Here is a 20,394-nt window from a genome sequence, read left to right on the forward strand (position 1 = left end):
GAAACTGGCAACTGGGCCAGAGTCTGCCAATGTTGACCAGCGCGTAATATTTCAAGTAAAACATCTGAATTTCTTGCTAAAACAAGGCGGTGGACCTAAACGCGAACACGAACCTCAATTTCTCCCACACTCCGAAAGGTGAAACATCCCATAAAAAAAATAGAAAAACAGGTAAAAAGAGTAATAAAAAAAAGAAAGAAAAGAGGGAAGAGATTTAGTGAAATCGGGGGGGGGGGATAGAGAAGGATGATAATGGAGTTCTGCATATTACCGGAAGAGGAAAAAATTATCCAAAACAAAGAAACGCAAAGAGAGAAAGCGATGGGACACAGGTACATTCCTATTGGATGCTTAAAACCACGTGACGAGGACTCATCATAACTAGCAAAAAGCAAGGCAGAAATCTGACAGAGCAGACGATCTCTTGAGAGAGTGGCGGGAACGTTCAGTTTACTTTTTGCTGTTTCATTCCATTGAACATTATTGTTTTTGATCCGTTACATTTTGTGGAGAAAAAAATTGTTATCTGTAAGTGGTGAGTTTTTTTTATCATTATCATTAATAATGCCTTTCATAATCTATTCATCATCCCTATTATAGTTTTATTGGATTTTTTTGTATTAAATTATTTAAGATACATATTAGTTTTATTTAAATATTATTGATAAATATTGAATACAAAATTTCGTCTACGCATCTATTATTGCTTTCAAAAGATATATTTACTTACATAAATATTTGAATTAATTCCAAAGTGCATAATGCTAACTCATAAGCTAAATGAAAGAGGGATTTGTTTATATTTGATTCAGAATTAAAATCAGAAACGTATTTTTATTTTATTATTTTTTTTCCAATCATTCTATTTAGGAATCCAAAGGAATCTTCGTTACAGATGCATTTATATGCGCTTTAACGTCTTGTTTATCACTATTCATAAATTTTTAAGATACTTAAAGTAACATAACAATTTCGTTGTTTACCAACATGGAATGGATATAATAAAGTATTTATTGTAAGCAAATTTTTTTAATTTATCCAAAACTTCTTCGCTTATTTTTAATTCTCAAACCTAGAAGCAGCAGCAATTTTGAAAAAATTAAGGCTGATGGCAAAAAGAAAAAAAAAAAAAAGAAAGAAAACATTTATTTTATTTTTCTCTACGGAAAAGAAAATATTTCGTTAACAATTATCATGAGGTGGCTTACATATTAAAAAGGTTTATTTTAATTCTATTATTGAAAAATTTTAAGATGATTTTATTCAGACGCTAAATTTCGAAAACTTTCCTACTTGTAAAATTTGGTTAGTTAGAAATAAAAGCGTAGAATACTTCAAAAAATTAGTTTAAAAAAATAAATAAAAACTCGTGTTATTTATGTGGATCAATAAATTTTAAACTTTCTTGGCGTCATTTCAAAAATATCAGATTCTGATTCTTAAGGCATCATCGCCCATAATACTTTTCCTTGGAATTTTTCTAAGCGTTCTTAAAGATAACGTTTGTTTTTAACAATGACAAAGTTTTATGAATATAAAAACACTTTTTTTTTCCTTATCTTATTGCATCCAATTTAACCGTGGAAAAAAAAGAACATTATTTGAATGTCATTAAAACAAAATTGTATATCATATCTTTTAGATTGTCTGAAACTGATAATGAGTCACGTAATAAACTTTTGTTAATTAAATATTATGATTCAAAAATGAACGAAATAATTTTAAAAAAGGTCGAGGAAGGTTAATGTTATTTCTTAAAAATGACTCGACTATGTTTTTGTGGCTGATGTTTTTATTACGACGAAAGATGTAATTCAGAAATTTTTTTGATCTGTTTTGAAGTTGAGTACAGAAAATTAATTTAATTTTTTTTAAAATCTAAGTATGAAAATATGAAAAAATTTTGTGAAATACTTTTTTCCCCTCTTCTTCTAAGCTAATTGTAAATGTTTAAAACTATTTGTATGTTTTCTAAAGTTCTTGTCGTCTTTAAGATTTTCTTAATGTTTTACTTTTATTTCTAAAGTGCGGATAGTTGGAAAAGGGTGGACAAAAGTTTTTTTTTTAACTAAAATGTTTGAAAATCTTTTCGTAAGCTCTCTTTTATTTTAAGGGAGAAAAAGTAATTTTTAGTTATTTTTCCCTGCATATTATTATTAATAAAATGTTTTGCTTTTGAAACGTTATAGTAGAGTTGCAAAATGTAGGAAAAAATTTAATTAATCAACTAGCTACTTTTGCCGAAAATTAACTTGTAAATTAAAAATACCGAAATTAACAGAACATGTTTCACATTTCAGAAATTTGTCTAAAAACACAGTTATCAAATTTTTGACCTAAAGAAAAATGCAAAACTACAGATGTTTTTAATATTTTCAGGAATGCATGTAAAGTTTAAGGACTGTTTTTCATTTTGAAAAATTTCTGGCACCAATTTTCTTTCTCTATCATGCACAACTTTTGTGCATTTTGTAACATTTTGCTATTAAATTGTTTTAACTGTAGCATCCAACTATAAATAGAGTTAGACTACAAAAGTGTTTAACACTGCAACATATTTCTGATACAAATATGTTCAAATGTAATACTAAGTGTTCTACACTATAGAATTTTGATTCAAAAGCACTGTTCACTGTAGCGTTTTGTTACAAAAATGTAATGAGTCGTAGCGTTTTGTGAAGAAAAAGAAAATATTTTTCGATTCCCCAATTTCGTCGGTTAAAAAAAACCAATGTTTATAACTTTTTTTATTTCAATATTATATATATATATATATATATATTTTATTTCTAACGAAAAGACACTTTCAAACTACATAAAAAAATGCAAGGTAATTTCCAGAGTGTGAATGTTTTTAAACCTGGGGATAATTTGTAACCTGATGAAGTACTATGAAAATATTATTACGACTGAAATTTGCATTATTTCTGAAATTTGCATTCAGTCTTAATGAAAATTTAAAAATAAAAAAAAATCTATCTAAGCTTGATTAACAAAAATATTGAATCCTAAAACAATGAAATATTACGTTGGGCATTAAAGTACGGTAACTGCCACTAACCTTTAAATATTCTATTTTTAAAATAAGAACCAAGTCTTCAAAATAATTATTTAGTTTTATTGCTGTTGCTTCTAGAATAATAGTAATAAAAAAAAATACACATCAAAAGCAGAAGTGTTATTTTTTCGTGGTTACAGTTATATTTATGTGGTTATGGTTAATAGTTTTGCAGTCTCAGAAAACATAGAAAATTTGAGCTTTTTTCCCATACGAAAATCTATCTAGAAAAACCTGAAGCAGAAGATATATGATTTTCCATAAAATTAAAGTATTGAGAAGGTGGGACTGAGAAAATTTCCTCATCCCGTGATCATTGAGGGATGCAAAACTTCATCCCCCCCATTTTGCGAATATTATACTGAAAGTGAGGAATGCATTTTTATAAATTTAAAAAAAAAAGTTTCACACATTAGTTTTTCTTTCTTTAATTGTTTAAAAAATCCTTTTTGCAAAGCTCAAAGATATTTGGGGGCTTAGGACAGAAGCCCTAGCATTTCTCTTAATTTTGGCCGAGGTATTTTCGAAGTTATTTAAATCAAAATCATTCGATTAACTTATTCTAAACGTTAAACATGCTTTTCCCGATATTCGGTATCTATATTTTTTTTTCTTCAGGAAAATCAACTATTACTGAATTGAATTTATAAAAGCATATTACAGTTGTAAATGAGGTAAACCAGGGTTGGGGATTTGGACATCCTAAACTGGTTTTGGACAGGACACGTGGGTATTACTGTCCTAAACTGTCTCAAAGTGTCCAAAACCTTGAACATTGGTAGAAGGTAAAAATTCTATGTGTGTAACCATTGTCACATAATAATTACATAGATTAAAAAATATTTGATACTTTTTATACAATTTGTTTTAACTTCCTAAAGGAAAATAATATAGAAGGAAAAGATTTATAACTTTTAAAGCTCCACAATTCATTGAGCAACAAAAGTGAATACCTTATCCCTTAAATATGAATAAATGGGCTTTTAATACTGATAAATTATGTTTTTTGCATAAGGATAAATAATGCAATATTAAAAATGATAATAAACTTTTTTAATAAAACAACAAAATTTCTTCGTTTTGTTTCTTGTCAAAAATTAACCTTTTATTTTTCACAATATTTTTTTTTAAATTGTGACCTAATTTGAATAAAAGGGTTTTGGACAGTTTAAGACAGTTCTGGACAAAGGGGTTTCGGACAGGACCGTTTAAACCCTGTTATAAACCGTGGATTAATCCATTCTGTCATAAACCTTACGAACTGTGAGGTAAACATATTAAATTGTTTAGAGTCACTAATACAATTTATGAAAAATCATCAACAAATTAAAATAAAGTACATAGTGACAGTTCGAATATCAGATCGAGATTTTAAAAACAAAAGCACACATTATATACAGAGTGCAATAAATAAATAAATAAAATAAAATAAAATAAAATAAAATAAAATAAATTTTAAAAAAACTGGTCACCCTGAGTAAATTTTTAGCTAATCATCGGATCTTCACGTTCTAAGATTCTAATCTTAATGACTCGAGGGAGCGAGTTCAAAATTTCCAATTAATAAGTGCAGACGATATTTTAAGTAACGAAATCAGACACAAAAACGTACTTTCTCTGAATAAACATAAATTTTTTTTGATGGATTCCGATTTCTGACCCTAAAAATACAGAGGGTAGCCGCAATCTGGGAAATATGGCGCGAAAAGTTTGGTCAGAAGAGCACTCTAAAGTTTGGACCCCTTAATGTTAATTTTACTTCTCTTGCGTATTTCGCTATATCTCGAGAACTTTCTAACCGAAATGAAAAATTTTTGTGCCACATATTTAAAATAAAATTCAATTACTGTAATAATTTTAATATATTTGGTTTTCAAGATACTATCTAGCTAAGCTGTCGATTTTTTTTATAAGCATTAGCCACCATTTTTATTATATTTAATCAAAACAGTCAAATAACCATAAATAAAATGGTAATCAAATTGTTAGGTTTGAGAAAAACTGTTTATTAACTGCTTTCACCTAATACGGTTAAACAACTAGAATTTTATCACACCAACTGGAACCACCTAGCGAAGTTACTTAGTTCTTTACAACTGCGTACATATTATAACTGAGGAGGCTTATCTGTCAATCTCATGACCGGCAAAATTGGAGTTCGAATTCTAGTGTTGACACCTCAATATTTCCGCCATTCCCTTCAACAGATGAAGAAATTCTAGTGCCCGGCTCTCTCCAATGCCCATTACTTTACGAAAAGCCGAGCTCCTTTGTCTAGTTAAATAAAATAAAAATTTTTACGTTTTTGAAAAATGTTAATTGTAAATGGTTAAAAAACCGTATAGTTTTGTATTCATGGTTTTATAACCATACTTTTTATAAATGGTTTCGAAACCATAAAGGAAAAAAAATGTCTTTACCGTAAACTTTACGATTAATCAGATGGACAAACAGCTGTCAGTTATTTTACCATAATTTTAGAATGAAAATTTTAACAGTGTGGAGCGCGTTGAAGATCCCAAATTTAATTCTTACAATTATTTTCAGATATGACTTTCGATATAAACTGTTCATACCAGATGCTCACAAAGTATTGCGTGGTCAATTATTATCGATTTTGGATTTATAGCTAAAATGATTATATTAGTTAATATAAATCATTCAGATATTGTTCGTAAAATCATTTTTTTCCGCATGTAGTTTTATGGCATTTGTATTATTACTTCCAGCTGTAGAAGAACAATGACCTTTACATAACACTTGATATTTTTTTTCTCTTTTTGATTGGCAGTTAAAACTGTTCATTCGCCACGATTGTTGACAAAAATTCCCCGAAAGTTATACAATCTTCACTTCCCATTACATGACTTTGCGAACAATGAGCGAGACAAGGTAAAATAATGTTTCATGATTTTGCGGTATTTCTGAATTGTAAATATTTGAAGAAAAAAAATTGCAGGAAGATTTTATTTATTTATTTTTTGTGTCAAGTTCAATTATTCTTATTTTGTTAACAATTCACATGGAATAAGAACAAACTAACCCATTGAGTCTAGTTTTGTTTTACAAATTAATAGAGTTACGAAGTATAACTAAATTAATTTAGTTTAATCAGATTTAAAATTAGTTCAATTAGTTTTATTTTGTTAATCAATTAATATCGAATAAAAATTAACTAACCCATTTAGTCTTGTTTTAGTTAATAATCAATAGAATTACGAAGTATAACTAAATTCATTTAGTTTCACTTAATTTAATCTGATTTTAAAAAATTCAATTATTCTTATTTTGTTAATCAATTAATATAGAATTAACTAACCCATTTAGTCATATTTTATTTATTAATCAATAGAATTACGAAGTATAACTGAATTCATTTAGTTTCATTTAGTTTAATCAAATTTAAAAAAAGTTCAATTATTTTTATTTTGTTAATTAATGTAGAATAAGAACTAACTAACCCATTTAGTCTTGTTTTGCTTAATAAATTAATAGAATTACTAACTAAATTCATTTAGTTTAATTAGATTTAAAATTTGTAACCAGTTAATTTATTCTTATTTTATTACATCAATTCATAAAATTAAAACTTATATCCAATTTATTAGTTATTTTGTTTAATCAATTAATTTGAATTTATAACAAATTCATTAACTCTAGTTTTGTTTAATTAATTAGTACAATTCAAATTTAGAAAACTTTCTTATATACTTTGAGGAATATCAATACATTTTATGAAAAAAAAAAACATATTTATGGTTAGTTTTTTTTAATGAATCACAGCATATTTTTTAATGAATAAAATCCTTTTTTCATTAAAAGGATATTTTTTGATATTTCACCTATTTAACAACTATGAATTATTATTTTAATACATAAGAAATCTTCTATATGTTTAACTGCAATTTCCTAACTATGCATTTTTCAATTAAATTTAAGAAACAATCAGCCTGATTTGAGGATCAAAACATTGAGACTCGTATATTTTAACGAATAGTGACATATATTATAGTGAACATATTTAAAGTCAAATCTTTTTAATGAATCATGGTATGTTTTTTTTTAATGAATTTAAAAATACGTTCTTTGAATACAAAAAATAACTTCTCAATAATCTATTTCTTCACTGGTATTTTTCTAATTACATATTATAAGATTTATTAAAAAAAAAAAAAAAAAATAAGTGTATTAAATAAGGAAATTTAATNAAAAAAAAAAAAAAAAATAGGCTGGAGTTTAACTCATATATTTTGACGAATAGTAAGAGCACAAATTATGAGAAAAACATATTTTTAACTGCCACATATTTCTTTTAAACCTGAAATCGGCATCATATTTTACAATAGACCTCTTTCCGAATAACATGGTGAATCTGATTGACCCCATCGTTAGAAAAAAAAAAAAAAAAAAAAANAAAAAAAAAAAAAAAACTCACTAGACTCGACGTGTATTTATGTAGCTGGACTTTCATAAATGTGATTCCCAATAAAAGAACGAAAGAAAAAAAAAACTAAATAAATAAATCATCCACACGATGTGTGTCAGATTCCGACAGGTCAATACGTTGTCGGCAGGAAAAGCAGATAAACCTTTAGGATGAGGTTCACTGCTCAACAACAAATGGACCCCTCTCTGTTTTTTTTTCTTTTTTGAATTTTTTGGGAGTTTTTAAGTAGGTATCTTTAAAGTTAGAGCACGTTTTTCTTTCTACCTGTGGGTTAATTTTCAGTTTCTATATTCATATACGGGACACTGGCATTATAATCCCCTGAAAAGAAAATTCCTACAGACGAAAAAGAAAAAAAAATTGATTTTAAAGTTTTATTGTTAATGTCCGAATTTTGGCGGCATTTGCATTTTTATACTCTTTTAGGGAGTTATAAAGATTTTTAATTTACTTTTTCAGCTGAGGGGATTTTTTAATTTTAGAACATTTCGTTATTTATGTCCTAGGGTATTTAGTTTAAATTTTAGGATTTTTTTTAGTGTTAAGTCATTTTTATGATATTTTTCTTTTTACCTTTAGGTTAATATTCAGTTTCTATGTTCATATACGGGACACTGGCATAATCTCCTGAAAAGAAAATTCTTACAGACAAACAAAATTGATTTTAAAGTTTTATTATTAATGTCCGGATTTTGATGGCATTTGCATTTTTATACTCTTTTAGGCAGTTTCAGAGATTTTTTTATGTACTTTTTCAACAGAGGGATTTTTTAATTTTAGGACACTTCGTTATGTATGTCCTATTGTATTTAGTTAACATTTATAGTATTTTTTAGTGTTTACTCATTTTTACAATATTTTTCTTTTTACCTATGGATTCATTTTCAGTTTCTATATTCATATACGGGACACTGGCAATATAATCTTTTTTTAATTAGTCTTACTCATTTTTATGATATTTTTCTTTTTATCTATGGATTAATTTTCAGTTTCTATATTCATATAAGGGACACTGGCATAATCTTCTTCTTCTTTTCTTTTTTTTTAGTGTTTAGTCATTTTTATGATATTTTTCTTTTAACCGATGAGTTCAGTTTCTATATTCCTATACGGGACACTGGCAATATAATCTCTTTTTTTTTAAGTGTTTAGTCATTTTTATGATATTTTTCTTTTAACCTATGGGTTCATTTTCAGTTTCTATATTCATATACGGGACACTGGCAATAAGAGATGAATAATGATAGAAAGATTTTACAGAGAAACAAAATTGATTTTACTATTAATATCCGGACTTAGATGGCTTTTGCATTTTTGGATTCTTTTAAGGATTTTTAGAATTTTTTTTATAAGTTTAACGTTTCTTTTAAAAAAATTTTAGGGCATTTCGTTACTTACGTCTTAGGGTATTTAGTTTATATTTTAGAATTGCTTTTAGTGTTAAGCAATTTTTATGAATTTTTTTATAATACTTTTCTTTTTACTATGGGTCAATTTTCAATTTTTTATATTTATGTACTGGGCACTAGCATAATAATCCCGTTTAGTAAATATTTATAAGAAATGGATTTAATAATAATTTGATTATTAATGTCATGATTTTTATGTCATTTCCTTTTTTGGAATGAAGGAATTTTTTTTGTTGAGATTTTTGGGATACTTTTTTTATTTTAGGAGTTTTCTTTTATTATCTTAGGAATTTTTTTAAAATATTTTTTTATTCAGGACATTTCGTTATTTACATCTTAGGGTATTTATTTTACATTTTAGAATTATTTTTCTGGTGTTAGTTTATTTTTTTATGATACTATTCCTTCTACGTGTCGGTTATTTTTTAATTTCTATATTTATATTAGGAATACTGGCATAATAATCCCCAGGAAAAAAGTTCTTATAGACAAAAAAAATCAACTCTAAATGTTTAGCATTAATGTTGGGATTTCGACGATAAATGTTTTTGTGTGGACTCTCTCTTTGTGGATTTTTTAGGTTATTAAAAAGCACTCTTTAAACATTATTATTCTTTAGGCTATTAAAAAACACTCTTTAATCATTATTATTCTTAGGTTATTAAAAACACTATTTAATAATTATTATTCTTTAGGTTATTAATAAATATAGTAAATATAATATTAGTAAATATATTTTTCTATTTTTTCATTCAAACTTTTTATTAGGTATGAAATATAAACTATATGTAATGTTACACTGACATTTAAGTATTAAAGATTAGTTAAAAGAACTTGTTTATTTAGTTTATTTCGCATTTTCATTCTTTCTGATCTGATATTCAGTTATTTAGAGAAAAAAAAACATATTAGTCCAGACAACAAAAATTAAAAAAATTGGATTAGTTTCGTTGTTGACTTATTTGAATTATTTTTGACGAAAAAAAGAAAAGAAAAATACGACGCATAATTTTAAATGAGCTTTTTAAGATACAAATAATTCTACTGAAATAGATTGCAGGTTAAGTGAGAAATATTTATTTCATAACATAGCCTACAGAAAATAAGAATTCAAATTTATCCTCTAGAAAATACGAATGCAAAAATTTCCTAAAGGAAATAAAAATGCGGATTTTACCTACAGAAAATATTAAATTTAACCTTATTCTATAAAATAGAAAATATGATTGCGCATTTTTCTTATACAAATTACGAATGCAGAATTTTTCTTTATAAAATGTGAAAGTAAATTATTTCTACATAAAATATGAATGCTGATCATTTTCATAGAGAAAAGTAATTGCGGATTTATTCCATTAAAATATGAATGCAGAATTTTTTTTGGCATCGAAAATATAAGTACCGCTTTATTCTATAGAAACAGAAATATAGATTTTTTTTTTTTTTTTTTTTTTTTTTTTTTTTTTTTTTTTTTTTTTTTTTTTTTTTTTTTTNTTAATGCATATTTATTTTATGTAAAATATAAATACATCTTTATTTCATAGAAAACATGCATGTAGATTTTCTTATAGAAAATATGAATGCAGCTTTATTTTATAAAAATTATGAATCGGGTTTTTCTTATATAAATATCAATGCATATTTATTTTATGTAAAATATAAATACATCTTTATTTCATAGAAAACATGCATGTAGATTTTCTTATAGAAAATATGAATGCAGCTTTATTTTATAAAAATTATGAATCGGGTTTTTCTTATATAAATATTAATGCATATTTATTTTATGTAAAATATAAATACATCTTTATTCCATAGAAAACATGCATGTAGATTTTCTTATAGAAAATATGAATGCTGCTTTATTTTATAAAAATTATGAATCGGGTTTTTCTTATATAAATATGAATGCATATTTATTTTATGGAAAATATAAATGCAGATATTTCTCTATACTTTAATATTCTATACTTTAATATTATATACTTTAGTATTCTATACTTTATTCTATACTTTAATATTCTATACTTTAATATTCTTTACTTTAATATTTTATACTTTAATATTCTATACTTTAATATTTTAACATTTTTTAAGAATGAAGGGTGAACTAAAATATTTGTACAAAAAGATTTCCACTTTCTGTGCTAGTCTTATGACATTTATTTTAAAGATGATTTTTACTGTTACCAAGGCTTCATTTTTTTATACATAACTTTAAATCCCCTGACCTACAAACACAAAATTCTCCAACCATGCTCATTAACCTCTTTAATTAGAAAATTATTTTCATTGTCCATCACCGTGATAAGGTGCGACGGAGTGATAACTTTACGAACGCCAGACAATAAAATCTCGCTAATTGGATGAACTCCTTTTTTTAAAAAAATTTGATTATAAATGATTTCTATTCCCAATCATTGTTCACTCTTGATCATCTCGAACGTCCCGTTACGGAACAATTGTTGGTTTATCAAATCGCCAATTGATCTGTCCAGACGAGTCTTCTCTTTCATCGACTATTTAAACAGTCGATTCTGTTTTCGTTCTTTAAATGGAACCTTTGCATTTATAAAACATTATATTGTGTGTTATCGAAGGGGTTTTTTTCCATGACAATTGAGTGGGTGAGGAGCATCTTTTCTAAGACCGGAATGTGAAGGTCTTTGGACATGGGCCATTGCACATAGGCTGGAATATTCAAGTGCCGTTTAGTTGCCTTTTTCTGTCTTAGGCAGGAATCCGGTTGGAAAGCGTGCAACTGCTACTGAACTGAGACATTCTCTTTTGGGCATCTCTATTAGCAGGTCAGCTATTCCTTTGTGTTGGTAATTATTATGAGAGAGATTCTAATTAAGTGTGTGTTTTCGAACAATCTGGCTTATTATAGCTCCGCTAAGTTTCTCATGCTCGTTAATAATTAACTAAAGCCCGGGAGATCTTTTTTTAATTTTATTTTACCTATTTGTTTGGAAACTTTTTTTATTATCAGTATGAGGAATTTTAGTAATTAGAAAAGATTTTTTAAAAATTCTGCTGTAAATTTTCGAACAATTCTTTCAAAAAGTGACATCTGAGTTTAAAAAGTATCAGTAGTAATTGTGAGTAGCATTTTTTTAGTGTAATATAGGTCGTTAGTACCAAAATGAGTAATTCTAGCAATAATACGTTACTTTTTTTATTAGAGTTTTTTTTAAAAAACTTTTCCAATAACTCCTTTATTCATTAATCATTAATGCAATTTTAGTAGTAAAAACTCCATAGAAGTAACGAGTAGTAATTTTTTCCGAGTTAAGAAAACTCATTAGTTGTAATGAGAATTTTTTATGAGTACTTGAAACACATTAATAATAGTGAATATTATAGTTTTTTTAAAAATATTTTTCAAATAACTCCTCTATTCATTAATCATTAATGCAATTTAAGTAGTAAAAATTTTATAGAAGTAAGGAGTAGTAATTTTTTCCGAGTTAAGAAAACTCATTAGTTGTAATGAGAATTTTTTATGAGTACTTGAAACATATTAATAATAGTGAATAATTTAAAATAGTGAATATAGTTTTTATAAAAATATTTTTCAAATAACTCCTCTATTCATTTATCATTAATGCAATTTTAAGTAGTAAAAACTCTATAGAAGTAACGAGTAGTAATTTTTTCGAGTTAAGAAAACTGAGAATTTTTTATGAGTACTTGAAACTCATTAATAATAGTGAATAATTTAGAATAGTGAATATTAGAGCTTTTTTTAAATATTTTCCAAATAATTCCTCTATTCATTAATCATTAATGCAATTTAACTAGTAAAAACTCTAAAGAAGTAGAGAGTAATTTTTTCCGAGTTAAGAAACTTATTAGTTGCAATAAGAATTTTTTATGAGTACTTGAAATTAATTAATAATAGTGAATATTTTGTGAATGTGCCTTGACTATTTTTAAAACATGTATTTTTAGAAGTAATAAAATGCGTTGGTTTTGTTTTTTAAAAAAAAATTCTAATTGTTAGGAATACCATGAAAACGTATAAGAGTGTTTTAAACTGGCTTTAATATATTTTGAGTGAGCAGTGGACATTTAAAATTATTTTCTTTCTGTTGCTAAAAATTTAATTTTTTTGTATGCTGACCATTCACATCTGATATATAAAATTAAAACAAAAATGTTAATTTAACATTTCGCCACGAATAAAGTTTAAAACAAATATTCTTCTAAATGCGTGTTTATTCAAATAAGAAAAATAATAATAATTTAAACTTTCACAGAAAAAATGTGCCACAAAGTGCTCTTTTTTATGTCTATAAAAATCTTTTTTAGTTGTAAATTTTGAATTATTTCATGTTTAACTTATTCTAACTAATATTTGTGATTAAAAAAATGGAAATTTTAAAAATAAAATTTTATATGTCTGGGATGTTTTTAATCACGCGTGATTAAAACAAGCTTATTAATTAATATTTTAATGCTTCAAGTGTTTTTTTAATGATACTCGGTATAAAAGGTATCTTGTATATGTATTATTAGCAAAAAAGGAAAGTTTTGAGCATCTATGCATAAGCATTAAAGATAAAAAAAGGACATTTTTAAAATTTTACAGGTGTCCCTTTACTGGTCATACATAAATGCCCCTTTATTGTCACATTTTTTTAATATTTCTGACCATCCCTTTTTTGTCACAAAGTGTCACTTATAACCATATCTCCTGTTTCCCTTGTCACATGTCACTCTATACTACTTATACTATGTGTTTTAATGACATTAATTATAACAAAAATATTTTTTACATAAGTGCTTGATAAAAATATTAGAAATAATGAAAATACTTTAACTGCTTGTTTTAATGTTTTAATTTTAAACAAAATGTGTGATGTCATGCTTTTTATTATTTCTACATACCACTTGTCAGAATTTGAAGAATTCCCTCTTTCCCCAAAGGCGTGACATTCTTTAAATAAACTTATTACTTATCGGTTTAATGAGGTTCCATATGTCATGTTATCAGTACATTACACAATCGCCCATAATACAATCGTACTTAATATTATAATACACAAAATTCATAATATCAATACATTATGTTTCTAATATATTAATGCATAAAATAGGAAATAATCTAAGGTTCTTAATTTTAAATACTGATAATTCTTTTTTTTTTATTAAATGAAATTTGTTTTTCAATATAAGAATTCCAATTAATGAAATTGTAGCAGACAGTCAAAATAGTAACAGACTGTAAGAATGATTTAAAACGTGACAGTTGATTTTCTTACTTGAGAAAATTTAATCAAAACTTAGATTTAGAGAGTAGCATTTTAATCATTCCCCGCCTTTCATTACCTGCATGACTCATGTTTAATTTATACTTTCACTTCTCGCCTTAACATTTCAAAACTTCTCCTTAGCGATAAAGATGAAGAGCAAAAACTAAAATAAGAACAGAGAACTTCCTAGTTGTCTGTTACATGCCTACTTTACTCTTATTTGACCATTGACCTCGCCCAGGTACGTGGGCAACTAGACATACCTGTCTTAATGCACATGTGTGTCTGTGCCAACAATGTCAATTGATACAGTACATAAATTAGTATAACATCGCGTTGATTTAGCGCTTCTGGATTGCAGCATTCTTTCTCGGAAATATCTATTTGATTAATGACGGGCCTAGGGAGAACATTCTTTAAAATTTTTCGGGTAGATTTAGATTTAATGTTCTTATTCAAAAGAAATCAAAGCAAACGTCTTCAATTGACGCTCAAAATATGCCATATAATTCTCATTGAGAAAATTTAAAAAGTTGTTTTGATTTAATGTTCTTATTCAAAAGAAACCAAAGCAAACATCTTCAAATGCCGTATTTTTTTTTTTTTTTTTTNTTTTTTTTTTTTTTTTGTCTACTATACATACTAATTTCTGTCCTATTCAGATTTCCATGTGCAAACAGAAAGAGTCAGAAACATTGTAAAATATTTCATTATTCAGTATTATTTTATATCAACTATTAATTTGGGTTTGTTTGTTTAATTGCAAATGACCGTGGGCAAACAAAAAGAAGGCAATAGCCCACATTGGGCTATCTGGCCAACTATGATGGTGTGTACTAACAAACTTGTTCAAAAATTTGATTTCAAACATTGATTTTTGTTGTATGTCAACTATTAGTGGCCTGTCTGAGGCTTTCCGAATATTTGCGCATAAAACTATCTTATTCCAAACATTCAATTTTTTGGTAACCTTTATTTTGTGCATACTAATAATACTAGTTTGTCTATTAAATTTCAAATATCTTTGTTCCAACACAAATATTAAATGTCTTCCAGAATTGTGTTTTCAGCAAATTTTGATTTTGTGCCAACTATTAATACAGATTTGTCCGTTCAATTCCAAATATCCGTGGTAAAATGTTTTTCAAACATTCAGTCTTTCGGTAAATTTTTACTGATGTTAAATATTAATACAGATTCGTCCGTTCCAAATATCCGTGTTTAAATGTGTTCCAAAAATTCAGTTTTTCAGTAAATTTTTACTGATGTTAATTATTAATACAGATTTGTCCGTTCAATTCCAAATATCCGTGTTTAAATGTGTTCCAAAGATTCAGTTTTTCAGTAAATTTTTACTGATGTTAATTATTAATACAGATTTGTCCGTTCAATTCCAAATATCCGTGTTTAAATGTCTTCCAAACATTCAGTCTTTTATTAAATTTTTACTGATGTTAAATATTGATATAGATTTGTCCGTTCTACTCCGTGTGCAACAAAAATAATCCTAAAAGTTTTAAAAGCATCTCAATTTTAACTTTAACTTTATATGGTTATAACTTTTATAATAACACAATAATATATAATATCTCAACCATCACGGTTGATAAAATGAGAACATAGCTATGTTTTTGTTGAGCAAATACTGGCTTTTGACCTTCCTTTACGTCAAATAATGTCCTTTCCTTTAGTGATTTCCCTCCTTTTGTATAAATTTTCGTTTGTTTTTGTGTAATTTTTTGCAAGATATTATAGACTGTGACTCTTATAAGGCGGCAAATATATAATAGTATTGCGAATTTCATTTAATCCGTGTGATATAATTTTACTCTGTTCTGAATTTTAAAAATGTATCCAACATTTCTTCTTTTTTTCATTTTATATATTTATCCAGTGAAGTGAAGCCTGTATGAAACTATTTGACAGGAAGGCTAAAGCCATGCAAATGGGTTTTCAAAAATATTGTAAGCTATGTGTTGGTTCTTTTGAATCCAAACTTTCATCACTATCTCCTGCAATAGCACGTTTCTTTTGTTCTTTTCTTCTATGATTGACCTCTGAAGTTTGGCCGCCTACAGCCCGTGACCATTAGAAAAAAAAAGGACGAATCCACCCTCCCAAAGTAGACCCTTTTGTCCGCGAGTCCGAAGCATGGACGACACGCAAGTGACACATTGCCTTTTTTTTTTATTACAAGATACGACTGTGACAAAAAAAAAACAAAAAAAATTCCCCCCAACAATAGCAATAATACTATCTTTTCGGATTCTCTCTATTTCTTGTATGAGTTACATCCTGCTTAAAGGGGAAAAAAATTGATGATCAAACTTAGGTTTTTATTTTATTTCATTTTTCTCTCGCTACTGTAGTGCCACTGACCACTCTTTCTTTTGGTCATGGCACTTATGGAAGCTGTAAGTGCCTCATTTGATAAGATTTGCCCGCCCCATGTTCTATTCTTAAGTGGCCAAATTCGTCTCGGTGAGTTTCTTTTCTATTTGGAGCATTTTCGCTTTTTTATGGTGCATACAGTTTAAATGGTAATTGCCATGAAGGCTATAAAAAGTTTCTTTAAATAGTTTTATCTTTTTGAAATGACATTTCGCTTTGATTATCATTCTTATTTTTTTATAATTATTTCAAGCCTAGTTCTTAAAGAACCTATTAGGTTCCAGGATGTTTTGAAAATTAAAATGTCATATTCGTTGCCTTTTAACTTATTTAAAATCTATAATTTTACGAGTGCTCAGGTTCGAGAAAATAAACGTTTCGAAAAGGTTATTACCTTTTCTTCCCCGCAATTATTTTAATACTCTAATTTTAAAAATCTTCAAAAGGAATGATATAAAATTTTCTAAACTTTCATTGTCATACTGTAACAGTTTATTAATAACCAATCTTTACTTAAAATTTTTATGTATTATTTTTTTTAAAAAATTTTTCGTAAAATAAATCAAAAAACTTATTTTAAATATCGAATTTCTATGCCACATTTTGATACAGTATCGCTCAAAAAAGAATTCTAAACTTATTTAAGATCTGAAAACGTTCTATTCTATTGTTAAAAAAAGAATCTTTTTAGCTTTTATATATTTTTTAAAGAATCTGTTATTTTTAAAATCGAATATTTAAAAAAAAAATGGAATTATATTTTCAAATTTATTCCTACAAATTTTTACTTTTTAAACCGAAGTATTTTAAATCAATTTTATACATTTAAAAAACTACTAAAAGTGTGTTTTTTTATTCATATTTTGTACGTTATAATATAATTATATTTATAGTTTTTTTTCCGATGTAATTTCTAAATATTTTATAAATCCTATTATAAAATTTAGAACACAGAAAAAATACGTAGTTTCAAATACTAAAAATTAGGACAGCATTTTATTTCTAAAAAGTAAAAATTATGTTTATTTAAAAGGAAAACTTTTTATTTTATTTTATATAAGCTAATTTTAAGGTTTAAAAATGATAAGAATTATCAATAAATACAAAGCTTGCTTTTAAAAAAAATATCATTGCATAGTTCACTAGTTCATTTTTCTTCGAGATTGCTGTAAAAGTCGGATAAATAATTTCATTTTTCAAAATTATTTATTTGTGTCTTCTATAACAATCTCAAAGTAAAATGATAACATTAATCTTTTATTACAGAATGTCTTTCAATGTTGATTAAAACAATTATTTAATAAAAAATTTATTTATTTGCTTTTTTTTTAATTCATGCTACCTTTTTCGCCCTTGCACTATTTACAAATTCATTGTAAACAACGTCAAATGTCATCAACGTCAAAAGTCATCATTGTAAACAACGTCATTTTGAAAACCTCGACCCTAAAAGAAAAAATGTAAATGTATTTTGCTATATTTGTGTTGCCAACTTATGTATGTTTTGAAACAATGAAATAGAAACTCGTTTTTAAGGAAAAAAGTAGCTTAAGTGAATATAAATTATGCTTCTATTTCATCCGCCTGTGCATTGTTTGATTTTTATATTTATAAAACAAATTCTGTTGTTTAAATATTCTTGTCTTTACATCTCAACGAATGAAACTGGTTTTAGAAATTAAATTGGTAAAAAAATATTTTTGTCTTTTAATTCTTCATTGCTAACATAAAATGACTTAAATCATTTGTTTAAACCGACTTAATAATAATATGCAAGAATAATCGTTTCTAAACACACATGAGTTAGATAAAAGTGATGACCTATTCAAGCGTTCTCAACGGAGAGATAAATCACATGGTATATGATCCAGTTTTATCAAATGAAGTCAAGTCTATTTTGGTCGTCATCAGCATTAAGTTACTAATATAGATATAAACGTATTGTTCACCCATATAATATTTCTATATCTCTAATTTTAAAGAGATACATGTAATATTTATTATTTAAAAAAAAATTTGTTATAGTAATCAAAACCATAAACTCTATAAATTACTGAGAGCAACGTTTCTTACGCCCCCGCCCTGTTCTTTGCCAACTGCTTGCTTTGCTAACCAGCCCCCTTAATTTTCTCATTTATCTTTGTTTTTTCATCTCAAAAGTTGATATTTTCAGCAAAAACATGGAACACTTTGTTAACATATTAATCAGAACGAAATGTGGACGATTACCTGAATCTGAAAAATAATCATCTATTTATTATTGAAAAAAAAATTAGCCTAAGGAAATCAGAGTGTTTAACTCAATGAGAAGAAATGAATGGGAAGTAGTTTTACTCGTTGACGAGAACCCTTTTTTTTCTTCAGAAATTTCAATTAGGCAACATGTTACTTTACTCCCTTTTTGTTACTTTTGATTGACATTAACTCAAACGCGAGCAAGCGATCAGTGAGCGGGTGGGTGACCACTTTAATCAGCCTGCAAAAGGACCGAAGGCGCGCAGTATCGGTCCTGTTCTATCGTAAAGTGCTTGACTTCGCGGGCAGGTCAACGAACTACCAAAATGGGGGAGTCAGCGTTGGTTGGTTGATTCGAATTCTGCTACCGGCTCGTAACGACCACAGTGCTGACATAAAAATATCCCCAAGAAGAATAATGGGTAAGAATCCTCTTGCTGGCGGGCTAACCTAAGGAGATTTTCGTTGTTTTTCTCTCCATGTAACGCAAATGAGGGTCATTTTCATCAAAGAGTCCTCCATAAAGGCTAGTTTGTCCCAATCTTTGATCCAGAAGTTCTTTTGTCTTCTAGATTAAGTTCAAAATTGCGAGGCTACGGAGTTGAATTTAGATAGTCGTAAAATCAGAATTGGGTCAGCTGTTCGAAGCTGGTTATAAAATAAAAAAAGTACTTATTTATGGTATCGAAACGACTGAATGCTTTTTAAATCTACTTTTTTGTGCTTATTATGTGTTCTAACCCATTCGTTTATTCATTCATTCATTCAAAAAGAAAAGAAAAATTCACATTTTTTTTTGTTTTAAAAGTATCTTGAAGTAAATTGTGAGTAACATAGCCCATAAAATTTGTTAATAATACACGAATTGGGACTAAAAAAACGAAAAATTCATCATTCAGTTCATTTCGCTATTTTTGTTTACGTAATAATTTAATCGCGAGTATAAGCTAAATAAGGAAAAAAATTGCATAAAAGGTTAACAATTCTCAATTAACCCATGTTATTCCGAAGCAGTTATGTTTAACTCCTTTTTGTTGTAAATATAGAATTTAATTTAAATTTATGCTCTGCTTGTTTGGTTACGTGAGCTACTTTTGAAAAAAAAAGAAAGAAAAAGAGGAACACAAAACAATGTTATGAGCGAAACAGAAAACGAATTTAGAAATTCGAGTCAACTTCGTCTCTTACAATTACTTCCATTTTATTTGTTCTTGGTCAAATAGTTTCATGAGGTCGAACTATACTAAATTAACCCAAGTCGTTCAAAAAAAGTCAAGCAATTTATGAAGGTCAAGGCTGTACAACAACGTGAAATTCTAAGCAATTTAAACTGAAAAAAAACCGACCTAGTTAAGTAATAATTATAGCATCGTCTTCGCAACCTGCTGTCTGTTCAAATAATTGAGATACTTTTAAAAGAACATAAAATTTTTATTTACGAGAAAATCAGAGTAACACATTTAAGCATAAAATGCAATAAAAAAGATAATAAATATTACTGAATGTACATAATATCCTTTACTAAAAAATAAAATACTTTCTTTGTTTTGTTTCCTTATTATTGTATCTTTAAAACAATTTTGATATTTTAATATT

At 26.9% G+C, this 20,394-nt stretch overlaps 1 protein-coding gene across 3 annotated transcripts in view; it reads left to right on the top strand.

Moving 5' to 3' along the window:
• The first annotated feature begins 371 nt into the window (after positions 1–371).
• The window catches only part of LOC107445826 (protein singed), a 59,874-nt gene continuing 39,851 nt past the window's right edge, over positions 372–20,394 (top strand). Inside the window, exon 1 of one of the 3 annotated variants that reach the window (XM_043048949.2) lies at positions 372–535. The gene's annotated coding sequence lies outside the window, so the exon portion shown is untranslated. Of the gene's footprint in view, positions 536–11,587; positions 11,722–20,394 lie in introns of those variants that run through there. The other 2 variants (XM_043048950.2, XM_043048951.2) reach the window with 2 other exon arrangements.

This window comes from Parasteatoda tepidariorum, chromosome 7 (genome assembly GCF_043381705.1).
Source record: "Parasteatoda tepidariorum isolate YZ-2023 chromosome 7, CAS_Ptep_4.0, whole genome shotgun sequence".
Taxonomy (NCBI): domain Eukaryota; kingdom Metazoa; phylum Arthropoda; class Arachnida; order Araneae; family Theridiidae; genus Parasteatoda; species Parasteatoda tepidariorum.